Source organism: Meles meles, chromosome 14, assembly GCF_922984935.1.
Source record: "Meles meles chromosome 14, mMelMel3.1 paternal haplotype, whole genome shotgun sequence".
NCBI lineage: Eukaryota > Metazoa > Chordata > Mammalia > Carnivora > Mustelidae > Meles > Meles meles.
The window spans coordinates 32,451,417-32,469,045 of record NC_060079.1 but is presented as its reverse complement, the minus strand read 5'-3'; the positions used below and the strand labels follow the sequence as shown (position 1 = coordinate 32,469,045).

General features: G+C 36.8%; 1 protein-coding gene across 7 annotated transcripts in view; it reads right to left on the bottom strand.

Annotated features, from left to right (window-relative positions):
• Positions 1-17,629, bottom strand: part of ELF1 (E74 like ETS transcription factor 1) — a 108,845-nt gene that overhangs the window by 70,718 nt on the left and 20,498 nt on the right. Inside the window, exons 1-2 of one of the 7 annotated variants that reach the window (XM_045978089.1) lie at positions 9,891-9,986; positions 8,574-8,661 (exon numbers count right to left, since the gene is read on the bottom strand). The exons of 3 other annotated variants lie outside the window; for them this stretch is intronic. The gene's annotated coding sequence lies outside the window, so the exon portion shown is untranslated. Of the gene's footprint in view, positions 1-3,434; positions 3,544-8,573; positions 8,662-9,890; positions 10,000-17,629 lie in introns of those variants that run through there. 3 more of the 7 variants (XM_045978091.1, XM_045978092.1, XM_045978090.1) reach the window with 3 other exon arrangements.

Genomic DNA, 17,629 nt, shown 5'->3' with positions numbered 1-17,629 from the left:
AACAAAAAAAACCAGTGGTTCAAGTGTTTTCATAGTTTCATCTCTGTTCCCATCCTTAAATTTTCTTTGAGATAGAGTCCTACAACTGAGATTATTATGTCAAAAGACAGGTACATTTTCAAAGCATTTAATGTAAGTCAAGTGCTCTCCAGAAGGCTTTTTGATTAATACTGCTATCAACAGACTACATGCAGATACATTTAATGGTGTTCTCGCCATCCCACAGTACTTTGATTTTTGTCAATATGATGGGCAAAAGTAATTTCATTTAATTTGCATTCCTTTACTAGCAACTTTAATATTTTAACATTAAATATAATAATTTAAACATAAGTATATTAACTGTATATTACATATTTAATAATCACTGTAATTAATAACTTAAAATGTATTAAATATAAATAATACTCTCCCCAACTTTTTTTTTTTAAGATTTTATTTATTTATTTGAGAGAGAGAGAGAGCACACGAGAGAGGATAGGGTCAGAGGGAGAAGCAGACTCCCCACTGAGCGGGGAGCCCAATGTGGGATTCCATCCTGGGACTCCAGGATCATGACCTGAGGCAAAGGCAGTCGCTTAGCTAACTGAGCCACCCAGGTGCCTGCCCCAGCTTTTTAAAAAGATCTTATTTATTTATTTTAGAGAGAAAGAGGGAGAGCGGGAGCAAGGGGAGGGGCAGAGGGAGAAGCAGACTCCCTGCGGAGCAGAAAGCCCTGCTTGGGTCTCTATCCCAGTACCCTGGGATCATGACCTGAGCCAAAGATAGACACTCAACCAATGGAGCCACCCATGTGCCCCAATCCTCTCCCCAATTTTAGTGATTTTTGCTGTCATTTGTGGAAGGAACTTAGAGGGACACAGATAAATATATAGTAAAAGTGATCCACTGTCTTTATTATTGGGAAAAAACTTCCAAACTAACAGTTTTGTTCTAGCTCTAGTTTAGAACACTTGTGATTTTTTTAAAACTCTGATTTAATTTATGTAAAGTTCCACTTTTTTATCAATAGGAAAAAAGATTAAATCAAATGCTGTAAGTACCAGTAATCTATTAAATTATCCAATCTTAGGCAAGTTATTTAACCATAGTTTCCTAAATTAAATTTACGAATGGAAAAAAAGGGCACCTGGGTGGCTAAGATGGTTGGGCATCTGCCTTTGGTTTGGGTCATGCTCTCCAGGTCCTGGGATAGAGCCCCACGTTGAGCCCCATATTGGGTTCCCTGCTCTGCAGAGTGTCTGCTCCTCCCTTTGCCTCTGCCTCTCCCCCTGCTTGTGCTTTCTCTCTCTCTATTTCAAATAAATAAATAAAATAATAATAATAAAAAAAAGAATGGAAAAAAATTCTGTAAGAATGGTATTTAAAACACTGGTTTGTAATCATGCAACATTCTTTTGGTGTCAAGACCCATTTATATTCTTAAAAGTTATTGAGGATGACAAAGAGCTTTTGTTTCCATGGTTATATTTGTCAACATATAAATTCTTTACAAGCATGGGCTATTATTATTTATTAAATGCCCTTTACAGCGATCCTTTCTCAGAAGAATGGTATATTGAAAAGAAAACTCTGTGGGATACATTTTTTTTTCTCCTTGGTAAAATAAAGCTGTTAAAAATATAAGTTCTAGAATGCTTTCTTCACTTTGAGTATCACTAATCGTCTGTAACTTTCTCTAATCTTTTAATCTAATTAGAATACATTTTAAGTGGAAGTCAATTAACAGGAGATATATATGTAATTTATGAATTCTATGTTTTATTCAATGATATATTCCCCAACATCAAGCATAATGCCTAACAGATAATAAATAATTGTTGAATGAATCAGTAAATTATACAGACTGAAAAGGAATTTAATAAAAAAAAAAAGCTCAGGAGACTTCTGAACTACATGACTTATAAGAATCCTTACTATAAAATCGTAGGACTTCTACTTCCATTTGTTCTTCTCTGTCCCTGTCATCTCTGCCACTACTTATACATACACTGTGGGGAAAACCCTTTTTTTTTTTTTTTAAGATTTTATTTATTTATTTGAGAGAGAAAGAGTGAGGGTGTGAGAAACAGACTCCCCGTGGAGCTGCGAGCCTGATGTGGGACTCAATCCCAAGATTCCGGGATCATGACCTGAGCCGAAGGCAGTCACTTAACCAACTGAGACACCTAGGCACCCCCATTGTGGGGAAAATCTTGTAAAAGAGAGCCAAAAGATTACTATGAAAGCAAAAACATGGATTAAGATCTCTGTTTTCACTTTTTAATAGCAAATACTCCAATTATATTATTAAATTTTGGAAACCTTACATACAGAGATTCCACACTGAGTTTATAACAACAACAAAAAAATCAACAAAGATAGAGGAATTGCTATCGTTATCGTAAGAATTTTAAGGAAGCAAGTTAAAAACATTGATTATGTCAATAAATCTAATTTGGGGTAACAGCTTACTGAAGTTTATCAAGAGTGTCAATTAATACTCTATCAATTTTGTATGTCTTATGAATCTTTTTGTTCTGAAATGTGTTTTTTAAAGGTTTTATGGGAAAGAGAGCAAGCAGGCATGCACCCAAATGGTGGAGGGTGGGACAGAGGGAGAGGCAGACTCCCTGCCAAGCCAGGAGCCAGAGGGAGGGCTCAATCCCAGGACCCTGGGATCATGACCTGAGTCAAAGGTAGATGCCTAACTGACTAAGCCACTCGGGCACCCCTGAAATGTGTTTCTGAGTAATATTTGAATGTGCAATGATTCTAAATATGGAATTATTTCTAGCAAACTATAACTCCAACTTCTTAATGGATCTCAGTTGGAAGTTATCCATCAGAAGTAGGTCTAGAGTCATCTTACTAGTTATATGGGACACAGTCTTACAACTTTGTTCTGAATTGAGCTAATCTTTAACTGAAGCAGGCAGTTAACATATTTTATGATGTAGAATTTACTCAACATTTTTAAAAAAGTCAACCTTCTGTTCCTCAGCAAATTAACATTATTTCTCAGTTATTTATAAATGTGGGGCAAAAATAAACTAGCTCTTACATAGCAAAACTGATTATTAAATAGTTCAACCAAAGAGAAAGAGAATGCATAAAGCCATCATCCAGCTTTATTTACACTAGTATTTTATCATAATTTGTTTCAGATTCTTAAGGAAAAAAAGTCACATATAGCTAACACCTCCTATATATACCTCTCTAATCTCATTTTATCCCTCCCAACTATTCTAAATTTGATGTTGCCCCTATCTATCCATATTTTTATAGCTTTAATACATATGTATCAATAATCACATTATTTTTATGTACATAATTGGGACTATATTGTATTTATTCTATTAAGAATTTAACTCAAAATTGTTTGAAATAACTCTAATAAATGACAGGCATGGTAAACTGTTTAGTAGTCAAATATGCTGACGTCTACAACTTACTCTGAAATGCATCAATTGCCCATCTGTTTCAAGGATTTTACCCCCCAGGACAATAAACCATGGTAAGATGCTGAATGGGTAAGAAGGCATCAATGGCAGGCCTCTGTTCCTAGGAAAAGTAATGAAGAACTCTAAATTATCTTGAACTATCCATTCTCCATACTCTCTGTAAACAGCTCTCATACTTCAATGTGATGATACTGCCTTAGAGAACTCTGCCACATATGTTCCATGAACCATGTGCAAGAATGTTCCCAAACTGGAAATACTCTAATGTCATCAACAAGACAGAGTAAATACATTCTGGTCTAGACAGACAATGGACTACAACATGACAATCAAAATTAATTAAGATAAATCTCACAGAGTTGAATGAAAGAAGCAAGGTACTACAGAATATATATGGTGTGACTGCATTTACATGAAGTTCTAAGGGGTAAAAATTTAATGAAAAGATTATCACAAAAGTCAAGATAGTAATTATGTTTAAGAAGAAACAAACATGGGGCGGCCGCAAGGGACTTCTAACACAATAAGCCCACTTCTTACCTCAGTTGTTGTGTAATAGGCAAACACTTAGTAATTATATACAAACTGCATGTGCCTTATATATTCTCCTATAAGTACAATTCAGTTTTTTGTTTGTTTTTTTTTTTTAAAGATTTGAGAGCCCAATGCCGGGCTTGATCCCAGGACCCTGGGACCATGACCTGAGCTGAGCTGAAGGCAGAGGCTTAACCCACTGAGCCACCCAGGCGCCCCTACAATTCAGTTTTAAAACAAAAAAGAGAATGAACTGCCCCATTATAATACTAAGCCTCCATTTAGTATTTTGATATTAAAAAAAATGCACATAAACAGTTACTAATTCAACACCTCATATTTATAGTTTTAGTTTCATTGTTCATAGGACTGTTTCCTAAAACACAAAAAATAACAAATTTTCCTTGATTTTTTTTTTTTTATACCATATACAACTTTGCACAAACACAACACCCACTATATGACTGGGCATCCATCACACAGACTATGACCTTTATTTACATGACTTTTTACCTTGTAAAGTCATACTAATTCCTGCTACCTTGAAGAACTTCTATTATATGGGGGAGAAAATTAGACAAGGATAGAGCCAAGAAAACAAATTTAAAAAAAACAACAACTCAAAAACTCTTCAAAGAAGTAGCTGCCTCTGGGCAGCAGGTGAGGGGAAAAGGCGGGAGGCTGCTTTTCATTACAGACTTTAAACCTCATGTGCGTATATCACTTCATTAACTTTTTAATATAAAAATTCTTAAATCAGTCTTCAAACAAACTCTACAAGGCATTCATATTGCTTACAGTTATTTTTTTTTTTTACGGTAGCAATTAATTCAGGCTGTAAAGTACAGAGACAAAAAAGAGCAGACACCTACCACTCAGCAATTAAAGGGCAGATAAAGAGAAAGTTCTGAATTCCTACAGCAGTGAGAGAAGAGAAGTTTAGGAAGAGTTTTCCTGATTCAGATATTCACAACTGGTAGAGAAGAAATCAAAATGCTTTTGCACAGAAATCTGTACAACTAAAGCTCAGGTGCCTAATTTCTTCCTCTCTGCTAACAAAGCAAAGAGCACCCAAGTTATTTTTTTCATAAAGGGTGAAATGCCTCAACAGTTGTAGTACAGATCAAGAGCAACTTTTACTCTAGTATACACCGACCACCTGACAAGACACAAAGATAGAGGAGACACAAAAAATTTTTCTCTTTAGTAGGTTTTCACAGTAATGGGAGAAAGAGATTGGTCCAATAGTCAAAACTGCCCTTATCACTTCAGCTGACTCAGTGTTATTACTAATTCAATTTCTACCATCCACATGAAGCATCTCCTAAGCAAAAGAACAAAATATCCTGTCCAAACAATGGAAACAATAATTATTTTCAGACCATTCAACTGATGAACTGTTTTTCCCTTCTCTACAAGAGTCTGTGAGAACACCTATGTCCTACTAGATGGGATGTAATATAAGGTAAAACCTACAAATATGCAATCAGTGATGGAGTTAAATGTCCAAAGAAGCCTCAGAAATCAAATCCAAGCATCACATGGTATTTAAAAACGAAACAAAACAAACAACCTTTTTCCCAGCCTCAAACAACTGCAAATAATAATAGCGTATTTCCCAGGAGAAAAGGATTTTCAAAGGCTATAAATCCTACCTTAAATCAGGAAAGGAATGTTTTGTCTAAAAACCCAAGGATAAGGGAATGAAGAGAAGTACCAGATGGTACTAAAAAACTAACACCGGGAGAGCCATGGTTCACTGAGATAAAGAATAGGCTAATTACATTTGGAAAAAAAATAAGTAGCTTAATTATGTACTGTGGTCAATATAGTGGTGGGTCTGGGAGTGAGAGGAAGAAAAGCAGAATTAGAGAGGCAGAAAAAGGGAGAGCCACAAAGTTGAATAAAGGAAGGAATAACTAGGGTAAAGAAGGAGTTTTAGTAAGTTCTAATATTGATAATAAACTACTCCAGTCACTTTCTTGACTTATCAGAGGCTGCAGGCTTCAAAACATCCCAGTTGCTTAAACATTCAAATATTAACCCGCGAAGTAAGTGATTGATTGCTCCTCCTAAACCTGTACTCTTTTTCTGAAAGTGTGGTCTACAAGCACTTGTACCACAATCATCTAGGGTAATTATTAAAAATGCTGACTGATAAGCCAAACCCTAGGCCTAATGAATCAGAATCTTGGGGCTGGAACCAGGTGATTCGCTGTTAACACCAAAGGTTGAAGATTACTGTTTTAAAACATTTACTACCAGGTAGATGTTCCATTTTTTCTTTGAATGGTTATGATGTGCAGACAACAGGCAGATGAAGCTGAGGACCACATGCCTTTTAAAGGTTAGCCACCCCTAATTTTAAGCAGAATCTGCCCAACCGAGTAGTAGAGGGTCAGCAAATCATAACTGTATTCATATGTGCTTGCTACTTCTGTCAAAGTTCCAAAAAGACAGAAAAATAAAATGAAACCTCTCTGACCTCAAAGAGCTTACATTCTTATTCTTCTTGGTGAAGACACTCTTCTTGACCTAGGCAAATGCTATTCACTTTTCAATATTAATAATTCCTAAAGCTCCATACTCTGTCCTATTGTTAAGTTTCAGTCATGTTTCACCTCTAGGCAAATAGTCTGAACCGAATGAAACTTCTCAGTGATTTGGTTCCATTCTTAGTTAACCCGATGCTACCATACCCTGTTTTCCCAGTAAGAATCTAAATTTGTGGGGCACCTGGGTGGCTCAGCAGCTCAGTGGTTAAGTGTCTGCCTCTGGCTCAGGTCATGATTCCAATGTCCTGGGATTGAGCCACGTGTCTGGCTCACCAATTAGTGGGGAGTCTGCCTCTCCATCTGCCCCTGGCCCTGCTTGTGCTCTCTTGCTCTCTCTCTCTCTCTAATAAATACATAAATAAATAAAATCTTTAAAAAAAAAAAAGAATCTAAGTTTGTGAGGAGAGAGCCCATGTTTTCTAGCCGCTTCTGTGCTGTCTGTTTTTTAGGACAATGACAACCACATTGTGGGGGGCCTGATAATGAATTGGTTTAGGGGACTTGGGAGATTCAATAGTTACATGCAGAGTGATTTTAAGAAACCAAAATTTCAGGGGCGCCGGGGTGGCTCCGTGGGTTAAAGCCTCTGCCTTCGGCTCAGGTCATGATCCCAGGGTCTTGGGATCGAGCCCCACATCAGGCTCTCTGCTCAGCAGGGAGCCTGCTTCCTTCTCTCTCTCTGTCTGCCTCTCTGCCTGCTTGTGATCTCTCTCTGTCGAATAAATAAATAAAATCTTTAAAAAAAAATTTCAGACTTAAACAAAGAAGATCTAAAGTAAATTTCAACCATCTCAATAAAACACATCAAAGCGTTAACAAAGATATTATATGACCAGAAGAGTTTTTAAAAGTGCCTAGTATGTACAGTACACTCTCAAAGGAGAAGAAGATATGACCAAAAAATGGAATGAGATTACTAATTCTGGAAAGTTTCAATTCAAAATAAGTATAATGTCAGAATTTCGAGACGTCTAGATTTTGTAAACTCATATGCAAAGTTTTACACACACACACACACACACACACACACAGACTTTAACAGAATAAGACATCGTATTAAAATAGTATTTGCCTTCCTAAAAGAACAGGAGATAGAACTAAGACAGAAATAAACCTTTGTATCTAGAAGTTCAAAGTAAATTCCCAACTCCTTATATTTCCATCTCCCCTAGACCCATTTTAAGCAAGCAATGTCTTAATAAACAATGCTTCAACTATGAAAAAGTTCTAGTAATGAAAACAAGCTGTGGTAGAAATTAAACAAATGCATCATCTTCTCTCTGACGGAAAAGGAAACTTGTTTGAACACATTTTCAGAATCATTTGGTTGCATCTCACTACCAAAATTATCACCAAGCAACTTAATTAAGGTTTTATTTATTCTTAAGGAAATAGAGCCCGTTTCAAACAAAGCATCACTTGTTAGCGTGGGCTAGCATGAGCAGCTCCAGGCGAGGAGCCCCGCTGCTAAGTGCTGCTCGACCTTGAGCAAGTCACAAGACCCCTCCAGCCACTGTATCTTCATCTATGAAAGTGAGGCCACTGGGAGATCTTCAGTCTTTTTCAGCGCTCTGGTTCTCTGAATGGGTAATTCTAAGTTTAATTCTGATGACTCAATCTAAACTTATATTCAACCTTATGAAAGGAAAAGAGTGGGAAGAAGACTACTAAGTAACTTGTTCTGGCCTTCCCTTGCTTCCATGCTCTTTTTTTTCCCCTTCTCATCTCCTTAAAGTCCCACTTCAGTCTTTGTCACATGGGTAAGAGACTGAAATATATGACCAATTTTATTTAAATTATAACAGTCCCTTAATTTTAAGAAACTAAATTTAAGAAACTAAATTCTCTTACTTCTCTCTAATAAATAAAATCTTAATTTACATAGTTACTTGTGTGCGGCTAGATTTTTCTCTTTTGGCTTTTCACCACTTATATTCCTTTTTCACTGGCTTTTAAAAAACTTAAAGGAAAAAAAAGGCTAAAAGGTTTCATTAGATTTTTCACATAGAGCAGAGTAGAAGTAAATACAGCCTCTACTTACTCAGAGGTTTACTAAACCTGCAAGATGCAAACAAAGATGATAGCCAATGTCTCAGAGCTGAACTGGTAAAATGTCTGCTATGCCTTTCCTGCAAAACCACAAAATTGAGATCTGTTAATAGAATGATCCTTTCCAAGAGAATAAGTAGCTGCCTTTATACCTTCCCTTTTATCTCATAGGTCTTCAAGTGCTTAAAAAGCAAATTTCCAAAGAACTAGCTAAATATTGTTATAGTCAATAATATGACTTTTGGTTTCCAAAAAATGTTACTCATAATCACTGAACATTCAAATTTTACTTTCATTCAAATTTTAACTTCATAAATAGCTTTCATAAGTAAAATACTACTGCACTCAGCTTCTCAGAGGACTTAGAACTTCAAGGCACACCAGAATATACGCTAGCCAGAAAACTTCGTAATTTCAATGACGATAAATACTCCAGAAAAAGACTGAGCAATCTTTTCTTTCACACAAAAGGTATTACTTTTTTTCTTCAAAGAAACACACTTTAAGAACAGCAATATAGAAGGCAGGCCAGTACTCTTTTTTACTTTTTCTTTATACACAAATTGAAATACTACATGTTTCCTCAGAAGCTCGTCATGCATCTGCGCTTGTTTCTCAGAGTAAGTTTCCAGTGTGAATTATAAAACTTCACTATTTTTTTCTAACAGTAAATGAACTGTCCTATCTTTCTTCCTCTTTATTTAATAACCACTTTTACTTATTATATAAATGACTACTCATTTGCCTTAAACTTCTACTTAGTTTTGAAAAAGTAAGGTTTAGTGTAGTTTCATTAACTTAAGAAAAGGACACAACAATCAATGAGCAACACCTATGGCTGAGTTGTCCCCAGACTCCCCTCTAACAAAAATGCCAAAATAAAACCAGTGCCTCTGAATTTTTTTAACACCCTTATCACACATGAATTGTACAGTTTACTTAACTCTAACTTTCTATCCCCACAAATACAATTAGATTTTTTAAAATGAAAATTTACCGAAGTTTGTTTTGTGGTATGAAAGAGAAAGAAAGGTCTCCTTTATTCTCAAGTCACACAGGGAAGGAAAGAAAGAAAAATCATATAACACATAAAAAAATGCTTTTCCAGGAAGATCTAAAACTTTCCAGATTTTGAATGCTTTGTTTCCCCCTCACAGTTAAGTGCAATCAGGCATGTGACTGACTACACACATTTTTTCAGAGAGTTAAAGAACACATTCAGCCATGTTCTTCGACAGGTAAGAGCCACCCTCCGTTTACCAGCTCAGGAAACAGCCAGAAGCAAACACACGAAATCATAATAAGTTACCTTCAAATATTCCCGTTCTCTTTTTGTCCTTTGGGCTTGAAAATAAAAAGCAATCCGGCAAGTTTTATGCTGTTAAAATGGCTCCTGTAGATTGGGGAAGTGGTGTCTGTGCTTCAGCCTATGAGTCATACATGAAACTAAGTGTTTCTAAGGGAGGCACGCCCATGTTGCTGTGGACCCAATTATTCTGCTAGGTCAAACATGCAAATCTACAGGTAAAAACAGAAGAGAGGTATAGAAAAAGGAGGGACGTGGAGCCAAGGAGCAAGATCTACCTTGATTAAACCATTATTCAGCTCATGTTAATTACCATAATTTAAAATTAAACAACAACAACAACAAAAATAGGAATCATCTACAAGGAAACAAAATTAAAACTGTATGTTGTTTTAAAAAATAAAAACCTCAACTTTTAAAAATTATCTTAATATATCAAGTAAGTAAATCTCTGAAAAGAAAAACAACGTGGGAGGGAATGGAAGGGAGAGAGCAAATTTTCTGGCTTTTAATGTAACAATGGGCCGGTGAGTCTAACCAGGCTACTCATTAACCCTTACAAGAAAGAGGTATATTGCTATGTCATCTGGAAAGCTAGCAACCTACAATATCAGATGCAATTCACAACTTCATTAAACATAAAATCTACTTTCTAATTTCCTAATTCTAAGTTCAATGGAAAAGTAAGTATGAATTAATCCGATTTACAAAATTTAAAATAATTCCAGGGTTAGTAATGAACTAAAACATAATACAGCAAAATGACTCTAAGTGGAACTGCAACCTTGATAAAACTCTTATTTTAAACAAATCACCAATGAAATCCCGGTTCATGATTCTACTATTCCAAGCAATCGTCACAGTTTTCTTTACTTTTGTGGAAAACAAAATTTTCCACAAATAAAAGCCTACTGCGTGCCAGGCACCCTGCTGCACCATACATGGTGATCCTAAGACTGCCAACGAAAGATAGGGATGGTGGAGTTTTACTCTCCCCGTCCTCAGACATCTGACAAGGAGCCCAAGCAGCCACAGTGTTAGTACAACTACTTAGCCCGTCCCCTGGGTGAATATTTATTAATTTATTCTAAGTAAGAGCTTAAATTGGTCAAAATGGCTTAAAAGCATTAAGCACTTCCAAAAGTGCTTTACATGATGAAGTGCTACTCCCTAGCTAGCTTTCATCTTAATATTTTACAAAAAGTAAATAGGATTTGGCAAGGTTTTCTCCTGTTAGTTAATTACTTGGAAGTGATTATTTTTCCTTCCTAGAGGCACAGCTGAGAGGACAAGCTGTCACGGACTCAGACAGGAACTTTATAAACTGCTACAAGACGTAATGATAGTGAACTGACTTTCTGCCCATTAAGTGCCTATTTATTCCATTCTGCTGAACACTATCTGATTTACCTTTTTACTAAGATAATCCCCACGGTTTAACAAATTACTAATAAAAAATTATGTTAAAAAGAAAAACACGTCACTTTTTCTCTCTCAAACGTCATGTTTAGCTTACTTTAGAGCTCATTTATTTAGAATGACTATTTGGATCCCAACCAAGAAAAAAGTGTCCTTTGAGCAGTCATAAGAGATGTTCACTGGAAAACTCCCAAGTCATTTCCCAGAGCTGAAATTTATTTTAGACCATATCCATGTAAGCCCAATAATCTGATTATCTTTTAGCTAATTAGAAGTTACAAGGGTGAAAGAGGGACTAGGGAAAGGATATCAGAACAAACGAGTGGATAATGAGAGAAGCCTAAAGTAAAAACCTATAAAACTACAAATAAATATAACTTTAAAAGTCCTAGAACCTGAAGCCATCCTATATGGTCAATAAGTGCTACGTGCTTCCAAAGTATATCACCAAACAGTAAGAGCCTTGAAGTCACCATTATTATGACGAAGGTCTGTAAAAGACAAGGGGAATAACAAGTGTGGGAAGTCTTTTATGAAGTATGGATACACAAAAGGAGGAGCTTCTGCTAGTGAGAAAATCCATTTATAAAAAGTATCTCATTATTCAATACTGGCAGATATTTGGAAGGTAATTTAAAAGAAGTACTTTGACCACTAGTGTGTAGAAATGAAGTAAGAGACATAAAGTGAAAATAATTACCGTTCTTCAACAGCAACAAGTATCTTAATTGTTCCTAGGGAGATGATTCCAGAACTACTATTACAATATACTGCCCTCTTGCTCAGGGGTGTCCCTATAAGCAGTGCTTTAACCACCTATAGAAATTGAATCCTAGTTATAGTTATAGCTGCAAGAAATCAATCTCCACCAAAACAAAACAAAACAAACAAACAAACAAAAAAAAACTGGCAACCAGCTCAGCACAAATTCTAGAATCAATCTGCTTAGGTGTCAATCTCTGCTCTGCTACCTATTAGCTGTGTGTTCCTGGCTATCTTTAACAATCCTGTGGCCTAACTTTTTTTATCTGTGATTTAGGCTAATAGTACCCACCTCAGAGGAGTACTATGAGCATTAAAACCAGTGCATGTACTACTACGGTTAATAAAGAACTTTCCTAACTCAAACATAAGAAAACAAACTAGTTTTTAAAACAGTCAAACAGGGGCGCCTGGGTGGCTCAGTGGGTTAAGCCACTGCCTTCCGCTCAGGTCATGGTTTCAGGGTCCTGGGATCGAGCCCCACGGGTTCTCTGATCAGCAAGGAGCCTACTCCCCTCACCCACCGCCTGCCTCTCTGCCTCCTTGTGATGTCTCTCTCTGTTAAATAAATGAATAAAATCTATAAATAAATAAATAAGCAAGCCAGTCAAATGATCTGAATAGATACTTCACCAAAAAAGAGATACAGATAGCAGAAAAACACAGACAAAATCTCAACTTCGTTACTCAACAGACAGATCCAAATTAAAGTCACAATACCAGTAGAAAAACTTAAAAAAACAATAATAACAGACAATACCAAGTGGTATGGAGTATGTAGAGCAGCTGTAAGTCTCATACAGTGTTGGTGAGAATGCAAAATGGGACAGCGTATTTGGAAAACAGTTTAGCAGTTTCTCATAAGGATAAACATATACATATTACATGATCCAGAAGTCTCAATCCTAGATATATGCCCAAGAGAAATGAAAATAAATGTCTATAAAAAAACTTCTACTTAGATATTTAGCAGTTTCAGTTTTACTCAGAATCACCAAATACTGGAAACCCAAATGTCCACCAACTTGAGAATGGTTAAACACCTTGTGGTATATCCATACAATGGGATGCTATTAGCAATACAAAGATATGAACTTCCGAAATACAGCTACCACATGGATGGATCTAAAAGCTTTAGGGAGTTGAAATAAGCCAGACTCAAAGTATGTACTATATGCTTCTACTTATATGACATTCTGGAAAAGGCAAAACAAAAAGCGCAGAATTCTGATGAGTGGTTGCCAGGGGTTAGGAATGAGGGGAGGGGACGGACTACAAAGGGGAACAAGGATGTTTGGGGTGATGGAAGCATTCTGAATAGTGATTGTGGTACTGGTTCTAAGGCCTACATATGTTCTCAAAAATCACAGAACTATACATCTGACTAGGGCAAACTGTACTGTACATAAACAGTATCTCAATAAACCTGACTTTAAAAAGAAATCTAGTTCATGAGTAATACAGTTATTAATAATCTACCGGGCACAAGTAAGCACTTTATAAACATTAACTGTTTTTACTATGCTTCACAGAAGCAGCCAGTATCAAATACTTCAGGATGAGAAAGTTTAAGTAAATCTCTAATTTTTATATAAATAAAATGTGGCATCTTAGGCTAGTGAGGCAAATATAATGTACCTATACATACTGTGAATGTGGTTATTCGTAAAATCAGGTATGTATCAAATCAGTATATACCTTAATATAAAGTTTTCAAGGCTGCCTGGAAGAATTTTCAGCATTTATATTTTAACTATTAGCTGAGCAAGATTAGTCAATTGAGGGACTTGAACGCTAACCAAAGTTAAGACACTTTCTTTCTGGGGCGCCTGGGTGGCTCAGTGGGTTAAACCTCTGCCTTCAGCTCAGATCATGATCTCAGGGTTCTGGGATCGAGCCCCACATCAGGCTCTCTGTTCAGCGGGGAGCCTGCTTCTCCCTCTCTCTGTCTGCTTCTCTGCCTATTTGTGATCTCTCTGTTAAATAAGTAAGTAAAATATTTTTTTAAAAAACACACTGTTCCTTTCTTTCTTTAAAAAGACTTATAAAAGGAATTTACTATGTAAGCGAGGACTCTCTTCTTCGCTTTTATTGTGACTGCTTCTCCTTGAACTCAAATTTGAAAACTTCCTAGTACCTGAAAATAAAGAACAGTCTAATGTTCATATCTAGGAAAACTGGGCTTAAAAAAAATTTGCTTTGAATCTGTCCCCCCCGTTCGGCAGCCAACGTGCTATCACTACTAGAGATGGAAGAAGCAAAGATCAAACCATTAAAATGATAAATGACCAAAATCACCATTCTCTACTACTTAAATATAAAAATAAAATTAAAAAGAATGAGATTCAGTGCTATAAATACTTCAGCAGGGAAGAATTAATTTTATTGATGTTAACACCTCTCAAAGTATCATCCCAGGTTCTGAACAACATGCATTTCCAAATGTGAGCTGAAATATCAGATAACAGTGAATTCTCTATTTAATCTATCACTAGCATGGTTAAACCAAGTCCTGCTCCCCTGCTTCTGCAGACAGATTACTAGGACCAATCCATAAGGAACATCCTCTTAGACAAGTGCCTGAGTGTTTTAAAAGGCATACCAAAGTCGAAAGGGGCCATGACTGGCTGGTTTTGCTTACTAATATACTCCTATCAGTAAGACTGGATCCAACACACAGCAGAAACTCAGAGACATGAATATGTAACCTTTCTTTTTTATTTATTTATTTGACAGACAGAGATCACAAGTAGGCAGAGAGGTAGGCAGAGAGAGAGAGAGGAAGGAAGAAGCAGGCTCCCCTCTGAGCAGAAAGTCGGACACAGGGCTCGATCCCAGGACTCTGGGATCATGACCTGGGCTGAAGGCAGAGGGTTTAACCCACTGAGCCACCCAGGCGCCCCTAATATGTAACTTTTCTAGAATAGTTCTGTGAGGGAAAATTACAGCATATCAGGATTTTACTACTGAAATATTTTTTATTTTATTTTGTTTAAAGATTTTGTTTATTTATTTTTTTGACAGAGAGAGACACAGCAAGAGAGGGAACACAAACAGGGGTGTGGGAGAAGGAGAAGCAGGCTTCCTGCTGATCAGGGAGCCCAATGCAGGGCTCGATCTCAAGACCCTGGGATCATGACCTGAGCTGAAGGCAGATGCCTAATGACTGAGCCACCCAGGTGCCTCTGAAATATTTTTTAAAGGTGCAATTTGGCCCATAATTTGATATATTATTTTGAGTGTTATTCTTTCCTCTTGTCAAAAGCAACCAAGAATTGATGTACAATTATATTCTTTATGTTGCTCCCAGGTAAAATGCTGACCACAATCTCAAATTTTGTACAAACATGGTATTATATCTCTTACAATTAAATTTTAAATTCAGTATGAAAGACAATGTATCTTTTACTTTAGTGGATTGTAATGAGGGGTGTACCTCTGAATTACCTGAAGGAGCTTCACACTTACTTTTGAAACAGATTAATAGTATCAGTAGTGCCAGGCACATAAGAGAACCATTGCTCTGCTGCTATATAGCCTAGAACCTAAAATAGTGGGGCATCTGGACGGTTCAGTCAGTTAAATGGGTGCCTTTGGCTCAGGTCATGATCTCAGGGTCTTGGAATCAAGCCCCTTGTTGTTAGGTTCCCTGCTCCACAGGTAGTCTGCTTCTCTCTCCCCCTCTGTTGCTTTCTATACCTTGTTCTCTTGCTCTCTCTCTCTCAAATAAAGAAAGGAAACCTTGAAAAAGAAAAAAAAAAAAGTCAGTGGTCTTCACACAATAGCCACTCAAAAAGACATTTGTTACCTTATTATTCAATAATCTCCAAATGTTGTGGAGAGGAAAGCTTCTATTTTTTACATTGAGTTTAGAGTGAAACTTAAGGTCCTCCTTTGCTGCTGCATCATCCTGTATAAAAATAGTATCACAACAATATCCTAACTGTCCCTTTCCCTATCACCGACTGCCTACCTTCCAATTCACCTTGCACTCTGCTATCAGAGAAATCTTTCTTACTAAAAAAACTATGTGAACTGATGTGGTTATCACCGGTGGCTGAAAAAACAAACTAATAAATTTTGATTCCCTAGAAACAGAATAAAAATCTGGACTACCTACTATGGTTTTCAAAGTTTTCTGTTAAGAGTTGAATTCTTAGAAAAATCTTCAAGGAACCATGATACTCCATAAATTTAAGTCTTTGTTGTTGTAAGAAAGCTTAAAAATACAAATCCAATTCAAATTCATTTCAAAAATAGGGAAAGGAGATCTAGAGAGAACTGACTCACCCAATATCAAGTTAATGACTTATCTGAGGTACTCCTAGGTATCCATTCATTTAGCAAATATTTACTGAGCACCTACTATGTGTCAGGCACTGTTCTAGGCCTAGACCCTTCCTATACAGTAGGAGACACACTGTTAATACATGATTCCTACCCACGTGATATTTCTATTCTAGCAAGGGAAAGTGATAAACATTATAAACTAAACATAGAGCATGTTATTTATAAATAAAAGATACAATATGCTAGTGATAAGGACGAAGAGGGAAAAAACAAGACAGCAAAGAAGAGAGAATGACATTTTGGACAGATTAGCTACGGAGGATTTACTTTGCCACACTGAATAAAGACTTCCAGCTATGTAGACCTATATTAAGGAAGAACATTCTAGACAGAGAAGGCCTGTAAGCCAGAGAAAGACCCTAACAGGGAGCTTGCCTGAAATGTTCAAGGAAAGCAAGGAGGCCAGGGTGGGTCATGTAAAGAAAGTAAGGAGGAGAGTAAGAGAAGGAAGAAGAATACTAGAAACTGTTGGAGAGGCTCACTGTTTAGAGATTTAATAGTTGGAGAGTTTTCATCATATGAGTCATAAGATTTGACTGCTGTGTTGAAAACACACCACAGCGGGGCAAGGACGGAAGCAAGGAGAAGTTAACGCAATAACCCAAAGAAGATGAAAATGACTTCGACAAAAGAGCATAAGAGGAAGATATGATCAAATTATGGCTGTGTTTTTGAGGAATATCCAACAAGAATTCTAAAAGGATAGAGAAGAGTTGGTGGGGAAAGAAAGGTCTCAAAACTCCATTTTTGGCAACTCAGAGACGGCGGTTGCCCAGACTGAGACAGGAAAGACCACAGATGATGGTGGTTTGGGGTATGGAAATATCAGGAGCTCAGGTTTGGTTTTGTTTAAGATTTCTTTATTTAGAGGCGCCTGGGTGGCTCAGTCAGTTAAACGTCTGCTTCTTCTTCTCCCTCGGCCACTACCCCCCTGCTTGTGCTCTGTCAAATAAAAAATATTTTGAAAGAAAGATTTATTTATTTCAGAGAGAAAGAGTGCATGCATGCATGCTAGTGGGGGAGTATTAGATGGAGAGCAAGAGAGAAAATCTCGAACTCCACACTGAGTGGGGAGCCCGACTCAGGGATCAATTCCATGAGCCCAAGATCGTGACCTGAGCCAAAATCAAGAGAGACATCCTTAACCAAATGAGCCACCCAGGAGCCCCAAGAATTCAGTTTTGAATTCATTAAGTTTTAGATCTTCCAAG